The sequence below is a fragment of the Cyprinodon variegatus genome, unplaced genomic scaffold (genome assembly GCF_000732505.1).
Source record: "Cyprinodon variegatus isolate N-32 unplaced genomic scaffold, C_variegatus-1.0 Scaffold764, whole genome shotgun sequence".
Taxonomy (NCBI): domain Eukaryota; kingdom Metazoa; phylum Chordata; class Actinopteri; order Cyprinodontiformes; family Cyprinodontidae; genus Cyprinodon; species Cyprinodon variegatus.
Genome location: NW_015151217.1, coordinates 196,382 through 208,965, shown reverse-complemented (window position 1 = coordinate 208,965; position 12,584 = coordinate 196,382). Strand labels below are relative to the sequence as shown.

Below are 12,584 nucleotides of genomic sequence, written 5' to 3'. Positions count from 1 at the left end.
CATAAACCGTTCCATCCCTTATATACTATATATATATATATATATATATATATAAGAACAAAACACCTCTGATGTCATCATACTAAGCTGCTGAGGTGATGCAGAGATCAGACTTAGACAACCTTTTAATGTCATTTTGTATACATAGAGTGTATACAGTAGTGTACACAATAGTGTATGCACTATTGTATACACTATATGCAAAAGTGTTTACATTTTGTATATAGTGTGTATACAAAACAACATTTAGTTTTGTACAGCTGTCAGAATATTTCCCTTCCATAAAGTGCAGCAGTGATCAAAGGTAAACAGTGTGGGAGAAAAAACATGGTGCAAAAACGCATTGATATGGAAGTTCAGAGCATTAAATATCTATGGTGCAAATATGCAGTGCTTTGGTTCGGTGTTATCAGCGTGATGCAAAGTCTGACATTATTTACAGTTTTCTCAACAGTTCAGCTGTCTGATGGCAGCGGGGAAGAAGCTGTTGCAGAATCTGCTGGTCCTGCATCGAACGCTGCAAAGCCTGTTCCCAGAGGGCAGCAGGGAGAACATATATTGCTAATATTATCTGGACATGCAGCCCTGAGATGAAATGCCTTTTATGGAGGGAAGAGGAGCCCCCATGATCTTCTCTGCTGTTCTCACCTTCTTCCAGTCTGAGGCGCTGCAGCCTCCACACCACACAGTGAGACAGCTGCTCAGAACGTCTCTATGATCGCTCCAGCACTACCATCCATGTTTACTTCCTTAAACACAGACCACTTTCACATGTGACGTCATTGTGTCCTCTAATGTACATGCAGGACACTTAAGTCGTGTGAATGCAGTTCAAAAAGGAGATTTCATATGAGTCGCATATAGATGGAGATGTAATCGGAATTGAGCGTTAACGGCTGCAGTGTAAACGTAGGCAAATGGCAGTCTGAGCTGAAAGAGAGTATGTCTGTAACATTCTGACGCCGTGCTTGTTTGGTATTTTGCTCCCTTTAAAAAACAGCTGGAGAAGTGATGGGGACATCCTTAGTGTGGCCCCAGAGACAGAACTGCTTCACATTTCACCTGCTACCAAGGACACTGTAATGACTGACAGCTGAGCGATGAGACCCCCGATGGTTACTCCATAAGACATGAATATCAATGTTGTCCTCTCCAACTCTGCTCTGCTCAGCTCAACAGAGGAACCTTTGATGGAGCCATAGGAGAAACTCAGACGGTGCCAATTTTATAATTCAGCAACCCGCCAGAGGATTCAAGACAAACTCAAGTCTCTGCATGCAGCAGAAATGTTTACCATAGCACCACTGTATGTGTGAGGAGCTGAGCGAGGCCAGAGCTCAGACTGGGGCGGCTTTTTCAGTCCCTGCTCATGTCCTATATGAGGAAACCCACTTTCATACAGTTACATCCATTTGATTTGAGCATATAATCGCAACAGCAGGGTCATTATGCTTTAAATAAACATCAGGCTTGATACAAAGAACTCTAAATGAAATAATAGACTAATGTGATGATTTACGTTACATACTGACACTTCAAGAGCTTAAAATTAATGCTGAAACAAGGAAGAGAAAAAGAAATGTTGCAAAAAGCTTGAAAACAATATCAAGCAAGATTTTATCCTTATGAGCAAAAACTGCTGCTCCAACCCAATGAACCTTCTGATAATATGCATAACTTATACCAAAAACTTTAATTTACCTAAGCTGGATTTCACATGATAAACAATGATGAGATAGTAGGTGATTGCGAACGGGAAATAAAATGATAGTCATCAAAACTAGTTAGAAATTAAACTCAAAACAGTCTATTTCGTATCAATATACTTTCATCTAAAACATGCTATGGTGCATCTGTCTTTGTCCTGCAGGTGGGTAATATTTTGCAGCCTCTTAATTGTCCTCATCTAAGATCCCCCATATTCAGCTCTATGCTTCTCTTTTCACCATCACCATGTTTCCATGCAAGTACGTGTGTTTAATGAAGCATCCAGTGTTTTCCTACATTTGTAGTATCTTGCACATAGGCTACCAAGCTACATTTTGGTTTTATCTGACCAAAGCATGTTCGACTAATTCACTGCGTGCCCTACATGACTTGTGACAAATGGGATTTCTCAGTTTCGCTAAATTGCTTTCTGTATACAATGAATATTGGCTCTTTATAGGTTAAGACTAGAGCTGTGCAACATGGATGAAAGATATTTCACAATAAATGTAAATTCCTTTATTGTTCCATCCCCTCAGTGGGCTGCCATTGTGTGGTGCCCTGGGAGCAGTGTGGGGTTAGGGGTCTTGCTCAGGAACCCAGAGTGGAGGCTGTGGGGATCGAACCGGGTATTTGCAACCAGGAGAAAACATCAATAATTTTTATTTTTTTTTACCTAATTGAAATAAGAGCCAGTGGAAAACCCCAAATTAAAACGTAACCCTATTTAATTTTAACCTTTGACTTTAAAAAATGGTTAAGTCACTAACCTTGCTTGTGTGGCTATGAGAAGTTAAGAGACTAAAATATACTTGTGCGTCAGGTTGTCGCGCCGGTCTGTAAACCCATCGAGGTTCTGTACCCTTTTATAGTTGATGCTGATGTAGGCAGGGGCGCCGCCAGGAATCTGGGGCCTCGTGAAAGACAATGATATTGGGCCCCACCGAAAAAAATTTATGTAAGCCTTTAAACTGCTATAAAGATGCATTTCAATAATTATCACTGTGTAAAATGATGCGCGTGTGGCACTTAAGCCCCGGTACGAGCAAACTGCCAGTTACCCCTGATCTAGACTTTTGTGAATTGTTTTGCATCTCAAGTTCAAAAATCTATCAATTAAAGTTCTTTATGAAATATGCTAAGATTGAAATGACTACTAAGGCTACGTTCACACCGCCGACTGAAGTGACCCAAATCCGATTTTTTCGATGATGCAGAGAGCAGTATTTTTTTAACCATCTTGAAAAGATTGAGGTTTTAATGTTTGGAAAGATCGCTAGATGCGCTCCAGCACTACATCCATGTTTACTTCCGTAAACACGAAGCATGCTGGCTTGTGAGGTCATTGCGTCCTCTACTGCGCAGGCGGGACACTTAAGTTGTATGAATGCAGTTTACACAGGAGATCACATTCAAGTCGCATATATTTGGAAATGTGAATGGCAACTTAAACAAATCGGAATTGAGCATCAAGGTCTGCAGTGTGAACGTAGCCTTAGTCATTGTGTCACAATTATCAATGCATGCATTAGCATAGCAGAAAACCAGAGTGAAGCATTGGAATCCATTCTGGGTAGCCTATAAGAATACATCAGGGCCAAGACTTCAACCAAACACCTTTTTGATGAGAGGAAACACTGCTAACCACCAAAGAGCAGACTGGTCCTACAGTTTGCGTGTGAAAAAGCTTGTAAGTCTGTCAATCAGCAACAGCTGTGATTGCAGGCTCTTAATAACAGTTGGATAATCAGGTTTGTGGCTTTAGAGGAGCTTCCAAAGCTTAAACAGGGTTCCTACAGCATAAGGCAAGTTAAATTCAAGACTTTTTAACCTCTTACACCCTAAGGGGGTATAAATAAATTTCTGCCTGACAAAAACACACAAAAGTAAATAACTTATAGCCTCAATGCTATTAGATTTAAGAAGAAACTTTTGGTACGTCTGTAAAGGTAAGATGTCATAGAATGGTTTTCTGGTGTCAGCACCATTGTAGCTTTGACCCTGCCTGAAATATTAGGGACAAAATACAAAATATTTTGCATTTTTTGAACCTCGCCAAAATTTTCTTTGAAATAAACATTGCAAAACACTACCAAAATATTATTTATAGGACAAAAAAGTAGTACAGACTTTCAAATCTAAATGTTGTGTAAAAATATACCAAATTTGGACTCAATCAGATGAATCATATTTATTTTAGAATGGTATTAGTGAGAAATTTCTTAGGCGGAGAGGCCATTTTGGCACATTTATCCATAAATGTCACCAAACTGTGCCAAATATGTTTTTTACATCAATACTGGGGGTTTGGTAACATTACGAAGTCATGTAGCAGCTGGACCCGCCGGTGGGTCCGTAGGGTTCAAGGGGTTAAGACTTTTTAATGCCACTTGAAATAAAAATTTAAGACCAAATTCACAAGAAACACAAGAAAAACCAGCTTGCGACAACTTAACCCAAAGGTCTATTTTAACATAAACCACTGCACTAATGGTTCAAATTTTGAAAAGCTTCCCAAACAGGAAGAAAGCTAAAAACACACAAATGACAGATATATTTTAACAATTATTTAACTGAATTCACAAACTTTGTTTTAGCAGGGAACAAAACAAATCAGTTTTAAAGCCCCAACATAACCAGTGCTAAGTCTTTTTTGCAGCTATTTTTTTTTGTATGGTTTTCTTAGTATGTTTGATTTGGTGATAAGTGGAGGCGTTGCAGAGACAAGGGTGGAACTAAACTGAGAAATACCGGCTGTTTCTCTGTAACTCCATTTTGACGCTTTGTGTTTCGTGCTTCGCATGTTTTAGCCATGGAGAAAACTCTTGGCTGGAGTCAATTTTGGTTACATTTACACTTGCTCATATTTTCCAGACAAAAAGTTAATGGTGCATCTCCCAAATGTCCCGGCCGCAACAACGCTTTTATTGGTTCCGCTATCGGAACAGAACCAATAATGGTGATCTGTTTTTTTTTTTTTTCAAATAAAAAAAAATGTTTTCAATTTAATGTTTTATTTAGATTACAAAAATAAATCGTAATAAAAATAATCCTTTATGCACGATATAATCGGCCCCCTATCGGTATCGGCCTGTATCGGCCTTAAAACCGAATATCGGACATCGGCCACCCCACCGATATTTAACCCGATATTTGATCAGCTTCTGAGTTTCTAAAGTCTAAAAAAGAAAATAAAAAATACTACTACTTCTTCTTCCTCAAAAACTTCTTTTTTACATACTTAAAAACTTAAAAAATATTGACACATTAAAATATCACAATATCTTCATATGCTGATATATTGCCATTTAAAAACACCATATCAATCTCTTTTCCTAATGAAATATTGCTATATGTCATCGTTATGCTACGAAATCCCCCGAAAATTCACGAAATTTTGCCATATTTTTATATGTTGATATATTGACGCGGTATCGATCTATTTTACTAACAAAATCTCACAAGAATTTGCAAAATATCACGAGAGTTTGTAACAGAACGATGAAATTTCACGAGATTTTTAAAGTAAAATAGATCGATACCGCGTTTTTAAAAATCTATTTGATATCAGCATATGAAAATATATTTGAGTTTATTATTTTTTAAAGTGTCAGAAATGGATAACAAAACTGCTATTTTCAATGACTACTTATTTTTGTCGAGCTTTAACATCGGTATCGATATCGGTTATCGGCTACATGAGTTTTAAAATATCGGCATATCGGATATCGGCCAAAATCCCAATATCGTGATTCCCTAAATAATCCTATAAATGATGTTTTAAAAAATAAGACCTCCGAAAGACTAATTTAAGACATTTTAATACCAATTAAGGCCTTAGTTTTATTTTGAAGAATTCAATGCCTTTTAAGACTTTTTAAGGACCCGCAGGAACCCTGTTAAAAAACTGTGTACATGATGTCCTCAGAGCTTCTCCAGGGAAGACTAATTTACTAGAGACTAATAGGAGAATGGGGAAGATCTGCCAGCAGATGTATCATGATTGGAAATGAAGTTGCTTTGACAACAAAGAAAATAGGAAGTATAACCTTTCGAAACCAAGGTTCCTTTTTTTTGCTCCTGTCAAAAATTAAGTATTGTCAGAAATAAGAAGATGATAGAATATCTTGCAGAAATACTATCAACCTTATATTCTGTTACATTAAAACAACAAACCTGTTTCGTTGGGTTTTTACGTGGCAGACCAACACAAAGTAGCACAGCAGAAAGAAGAAAGTCTGCCTCTGTATTCAGCCCCTTTGAGTCTGCAACCACAAAATATAATCCAACCTTTTAAAATGTTAGCTAATAATTTGTGCTAAAATTTGTATAAATTAATCTTGGTACAAATCTAGTCGTTCGGTGAAGGTTTTGAAATGTTTTGAAAACAAACAGCAACATGAACCCGAGTCAAACACCATACTGGACAGAAATACGTTTTAAGTGTTCAGGAAGTCATATTTAAATTTCAAATCATTCTGGCTTAAAATGTATATACATGTTCTCTTTATCAGACCATATTGTCCCAAAAGAAAATTTCTATTTAAAAAAAAAATCCTGTCATAATTTCTGTGTTTTCTTTCGTTATCTTATGCAGGCCAGTTAGTTCTACGTCAGCCTGAACACCTAAATTCAGTTAATCAGACATATCTGAGTCAGATAAGTGACGGTAATCAAACATTACTGTCACATATCTAACTCAACAACCATTAAAACAACTATTTTTATTCATTTCAGACGGAACTATTCACAGACTTATACAGGATTATATTAAACTGAACTTCCAATTTTCACCACTGTTCGGCGCCATTTTCCTTTGATCACGGAGCAGCCGGCTTGCTTGGTCTCGCAATGAATCCTGGGATATCCAAGGATACTGAGGATACATCGGACGCGTCCTTCAAAATGGGCAAAAAGAAGGACGGATTTTAAGGACGCATAACGAGGAGTCTTGGATTCCGACTAGACCTTGGTGCCGCGCTATGACGTAATCGCCCTTCGAATCTGACCTGCTGAGGAGGCATCCGATGAAATCAAACAGGCCCTAGCTCTCTTGTTAATGACCTTCTGCTCCTCCATTAATGAAATAGCATCACTGGGGATCCCTCAGGCACATGAAAAGTCACCTAATTCTGTTTTTCTACCAATGTGTTACTGGCCCACCCTAACAACTCACATCATTGTCAGTGAAGATGAGCGCTCCCACATCTCTTTCTTCATAGTGCCCATCTACATTAAGTTCCAAAATTCTGAGATTAAAGTCAGAGTTCTGAGTTTTTTTCCATATTAAACTGAAATAATATTTAAAAATCAGTTAACTTTTTTTATTTTTTCAGTGGCCCTAATCCTCTTCCATAGAATTCACTGACCTCTTACTGTGGATGTGTTTTTTTTCCCCCATTTTTTGTGCTTATAATAGAAAATTCTATCTTATCTGCATCAAGTTTAGAACCTGTGTCCTCAACTGCCCTCTAATCCAGCAGGCATTACTGCAAGGACTTACCTGTGTAGTGAATTATTTTCTTACACTGCATTATAGCCTACTACTAAATGTTATTTCCCCTTTGAATAGAGGGGGGGAAAAACTTTAATATAGACAAAATCTCCGAACAAGCAAAAGCTTATCTACTTTCCCCTGACATCCAAATGATTGCAGCACTTTAAGCCGAGTAGTGATTATGTAATATTATCGGCGGTTTGATCCCTGAGCGGGAATGTTTCTCATGCATGACGTCATTGGATTCCTGATGTCCAGAACTGTCCGAGCGGAAGCAGAGAGGCACTAAAAAAGCAATGGCTGATATATTTTTAAAATGATTATTGACACAGCCTTCAAAAACACAAGCATTTGCGTTACCAAACAAAACAATATTTTCTTTCGGACATGCGCAATCGCAGTTGGTTAATAAATGGGAACTTTGCAGGTTTTTTTGAATGGAGGCTGGTTTCCTACAGACGATGCGCAGAGCGCGAGGCGGACTCACGCCATCCACGAGCGACACACCTGTGCCTGATTTTCCTTGAATGGTGACAGCTTCTAGAAATATCAATATCTGAATAGCAGGCTGGTGTTGTCTCAGCAGCAGTGTGCGTACATGCTGTCTAAATGAAAGCAGCAGATTCTCCTCGCCTGAACTGCGCTGAGCCGCGCCACTGTCAAGTCCGAAGAAATGACAAACCCCAACAGGAAGACCGCTTTCAAAATAAGAGTCCATGTATAAAGAAGCACATTGCTTTGTGTTTGTTCTGCCGCCTCTTTCCCAGCAGCTAATTTAGACGGTTTTTTTTCTTTAGGAGTCACAAGTTGATGCTTCAGAGGTCTTCGACAGGGGGTCCACGACCCCTTTGGGGTCCACAGAGGTACTGAATTGGGGTCGTTAAAGTTCTGGTTGATTAGACTTTTTTATATTACCCCTGTAATATTTTCCCACTAATTGAAATGTCTTTAAACATAGGGTGTTTAAAGACATTAACATAGGGTGGCCAGATGTCTGGCTTTAGGGCGGACAGTCCGGATTTTCATTGCACTGTCCAGCGTCTGGCGCCGCATTCGGCCGGACGTGTATTTGTTCTCCTTTATGAGGCACTAGGCTTGTTGAGCAGATTTTTATTTTTATTTTTTGCTGGGCTGCAGCACAATATCCAATCATCCAAAATGCATCACTATCTGATCTAACAGGTGATTGGCTTAGAGTGGCGGCGTGTCAGATAAAGATCTGCATGTCATTCCTTACAAAAGTAAACAAGGATCAGAAATACTGATGCTAAGTATTAAAGTTAGCGTCCCTTCAAAACCAGGACGTCGTTTAACCCAGAATGGACAAAAGAGCGTGAATTTATGACCAAAGGTAGTGGAGATTCATTCCTTGGTTTCTGCCACTTTGTTGATGCGATGTGGGCGTAAGCAGTCGAGGAAAAGCTGCAATTGAACGGCGTGCGAGTACGGATTAACATAAAAGTAATAAACTTGCAGCAGCGAATTTTTCAATGTTGGCTTTTACATTAAGTTCTGTCCCCCCTGAATGCAAAAATAACTATACTATAAAACATCACTAGTCCTACGGAAGTGTAGACTGTGACGTGAAAGTGGATTTCAGTGATTGGCCCATAGCTAAAGGGATGACCATAAAGACAGGTCTGCTGCACACAGACACTTAAGAAAAGTTCCCAAAAGACTGAGGCTCTTAAAAATAAAGCAATACTTTTAGAGCAGTTGAATGTGAATTGTTGTTTAAAAAAACAGTAAGCTATTTTATTATGAAATGTTTCTTGTTAAAAAGATTTTTTTAACGTTTAAGTCCACACATCTTATGCTTTGTGGTATTCTGCACTTTGAAGATTCGTTTCAGTGGTCACTTTTTAAACACCACAATGTATTAAATAAATACAAATGCTGGGAACCAATTCTTTTTAACTTTCTTTAATATTTTGTTCTATACAGCTACACAAGCATCCTCTTTAAACTACTAAGAATTGTACTATAAATGTGACTTTACCCGATTCTTATGTACACCTTAGTAATTTATTGATATGCCGCAAAATCTCCTCCTTTTTGGTGCTATAGAAATGGCCACCCTACATTAACATGAATTCAACAGACTGTAGTAAACAGATAAATGGAGGCAGAAGATGTCTTTCAGTCATCAATGCACACATTCAGCGACACACAGGAGCTCTTTCAATCTGGGCACCGTTTCATTCACAACACCTGTCCCATCAACTAGGTATCAGAAATACTTTAATAATCCCAGGGAGAAATTACTTTCATTACATTACTCCATATGTAAATGAGTGACTATAGGACCAGTTTAATATAACACAATGTCTTACATTATATATAATTAGGGGGCCCCGCTCTATCTCAGCATCAGTTTGGGGGTCTTGGCCTGGAAAACGTTGCAGACCCCTGATCTAAATAATCGTCGCATTAAACAGATGTGAAAGCTTTTACTTTGAAGCCCATAAGCTTTCACTTCCTGTATGTGTTGTGTCCAACTTGCCGCCTCCTCCTTCCCCTTCACCAGACAATGAATGAAATCAGTTTTTTAGGGGAAGACGGTGAAGCCAGAGTCCAGCAGGTCTGAACAAGAAGCTTAAAGAGGAAACAAGCAAAGAGGCACTGCGGTCCCTGCCAGGCTCCTTCTGCGCTGCAACGTTTTCTATTTTCCATTAGAAGCAAGGTGATGGAAAGCATGCTGATTTACCACATGCGGCACAATACAGAGTTTTATTATTGCAGTGTCATTTCAACACATGCTAACATTTTAACCCTTGCCTCGCTGAGCCATCGACGTGTGAGCTTAATGTAGCTTACCTGCTGGATGCTGAAGTTCACTTCTCTGCGGTGCGGCCACGGCTCCTCTCCATCTGTCAAGCCGCACAACGTGAACGTCACACAGCCGGAAGTCACTCAGAGAACTTTCAAAATAAAAGCTCTTCAGAAGTCCCTAAAACAGCCCTAACGGAACATAGAATCACTTGTTATTAATTTCCCGAGAGCTACTAAACTAACCTGACGTCCGCCTTTGTTTTTATAGAAATCTGAACGTTTTTAAGTGAAATAAATAAATGATCTGTGCTCCTTTTCATAACGGGAAGCACCGGTAATTGTTCCCCGCTTTGACGCAGCTGGTGATGTTCAGCATTTCTCCAAATTGAAGCAGAGCAGCGCATAACCGTAAATATGCTCATTTATTATAACGCCTCCTTCTTCTCTTGCTCCAGATGTCTGTTTACAACAGTCCAGCTCCACAGGAGGAGGAGGAGGAGGAGGAGGAGGAGGCATCAGTGGTCCTCCCCCCACCAATTGATAGAGAGAGAAGTTTGGTGGGGTGTCTTTGAGAGTAGGGGGTGCATTTATTTTTATTAGGGCTGCAACTGTTATTTTGCTAATTAATTAATCTGTCAATTATTATGAACTTGATAGCAAAAGGTTCCTTAAAGTGGAATTAAAATCAAGTTGTACATGGGCAGACCCAACAGCAGAGGTTGGATTTCCACTTTGTTAGGCACACTGTTGGTCTGATGTTATTGGTCCTTTGCAAAAATATGCATGTTCGTTTTTTATGCTTGACGTGAAAATCAGGGTGTATTTGGTTTAAAGAGAAAAGCAGCATTTCTTTCTTCATTTATACAAATGTTATAATCAGTACACACACGAGATGCTGTTTATTAATGACTGAAGCTTAACTGATGAAGAATTAGGACTTTTTTCCACTTTGAAAAGGTTTGCATTTGAAATTACCAGCGACTAAGACAGTAGGTAAATCTGGGCCCATTTAACAGAATATCGTCTAAATATGTCTGTTGTATGTGGATATACTTTTTTTTATTTTGAAAACATTGAATTGTTCAGGGGTAAACCCCAGTCTTATCTTTTGTTCTCGTTGTATCATGAAACAAAGCAAAAATAATAGATTCATGGGACGCCAAATAAATATATTGTATTTACATGTGCACTGGAACTAGAAGAGGAACTGACACTGAGCATTTAATATATTAACTTTACTCTACAAGTTGTACATCTAGGATTTAGTTACTGTGTTTAACTAATTTCTTGTATTTTATTCAGGTCTAAAACAATTCATTGGATTAATCAATTATTGAAATAAGGTCAACAAATTTAGTAATCGTTAACTGGAGGGCAGAGACTCTAAAACATGTCTTTAGCTCACAGAGAGACCCAGTTAGAGCAGGAATTATACCAAAATTGAGAAAAAAATTAAATACAAATTTTGCATTTTAGATAAAAAATGTTTTTGTTTTTCTTTATTCTCCATCCAGAACTCCTCTATTGCTGCAACAATGCTGTATTGTAAATAATAAACATATTATTGACATGTAATTGTTGGTAGGGACAAGTAGGTCGATCCAACATGTTGTTATGGACATGTCCCTATGATCCCTACGCAAACCTACGCCCATGGGCCGACCACCTACAGCGTAGGGCTGTAAATCACACCCATTGTGGCGATTCGATTCAGTATCCATTTCCTGAGCCAACGATTCAATTATTTTTGATACTCCAAAATACACCACCATTCGATTCAATTAACTGGTAACTTTGTTTTTAACCTTACAGGCTAGACAATGTTTCAAATTTGAAATAAATCAATGAAAGCTGTAATATCCTTATGCATTTTATTTAAGAAACAACAGCAAATAACAGAAGTAGCAAAGTTGTACCTGGGCGTATAACAACTTAATTCACTGAAAAATAAGAATGCCTCTGTGTTTACGTGAGTGTGTTTATGCTAGCGGAAAGAGGGTAGTGGCCAAAGGAAGTGAGGTAGGAGGGCAAAATAGGTTTAGCGCCACCGCAGCACGGGAGTCAGAATTACATCCAGGAGCAAATGGATAAAAATAGACTGAAGGAAGAAAAAAAAACATGAATCGATACTCTTGCTGACGTATCGATGTATCGGATCTTCGGCTGTTGCATTGATGCAACAGCCGAAGTTATTTATACCCCTACTAAGGAGAGGAACATCAGGGAGCCGCCCCACCTGAGACCCCTACCTGCCTCCATCTGCTGCTGCCTGATACCATCACTCCTGGTTTAGACACCAAGATGGAGAAACTCTATGGACTTAATATTAGTTTTACTACAATACACACTTTACACATGACAACCGTCACTAGAGCAGTGAGACGGTTAGATGTGTAAAACTGATCTATATTTTTCTCACTATTTCACCTCTTTAATCACACTGCAAAAAATGTAAATTTAAATAGGCTTTTTTTTTCTTAAAATAAGGACATTTTTCTTGAATTGAGGAAGTAAGTGAGACCCTTTGCCAATAGAATTAGACAGTTTACATTTAAAATAAGAAAAAACAATTGAATTGTCTTATTTGAAGTGCATATTATGTAATAAT

The 12,584-nt window shown here is 38.5% G+C and overlaps 1 protein-coding gene across 2 annotated transcripts in view; it reads right to left on the bottom strand.

Moving 5' to 3' along the window:
* Window positions 1–10,403, bottom strand: part of LOC107098272 (transcription factor HIVEP3-like) — a 53,131-nt gene extending 42,728 nt beyond the window's left edge. Inside the window, exons 1-2 of one of the 2 annotated variants that reach the window (XM_015395850.1) lie at window positions 10,022–10,403; window positions 5,884–5,972 (exon numbers count right to left, since the gene is read on the bottom strand). The gene's annotated coding sequence lies outside the window, so the exon portion shown is untranslated. The remainder of the gene's footprint in view (window positions 1–5,883; window positions 5,973–10,021) is intronic. The other variant, XM_015395847.1, reaches the window with a different exon arrangement.
* Between the last annotated feature and the right edge of the window lie 2,181 nt (window positions 10,404–12,584).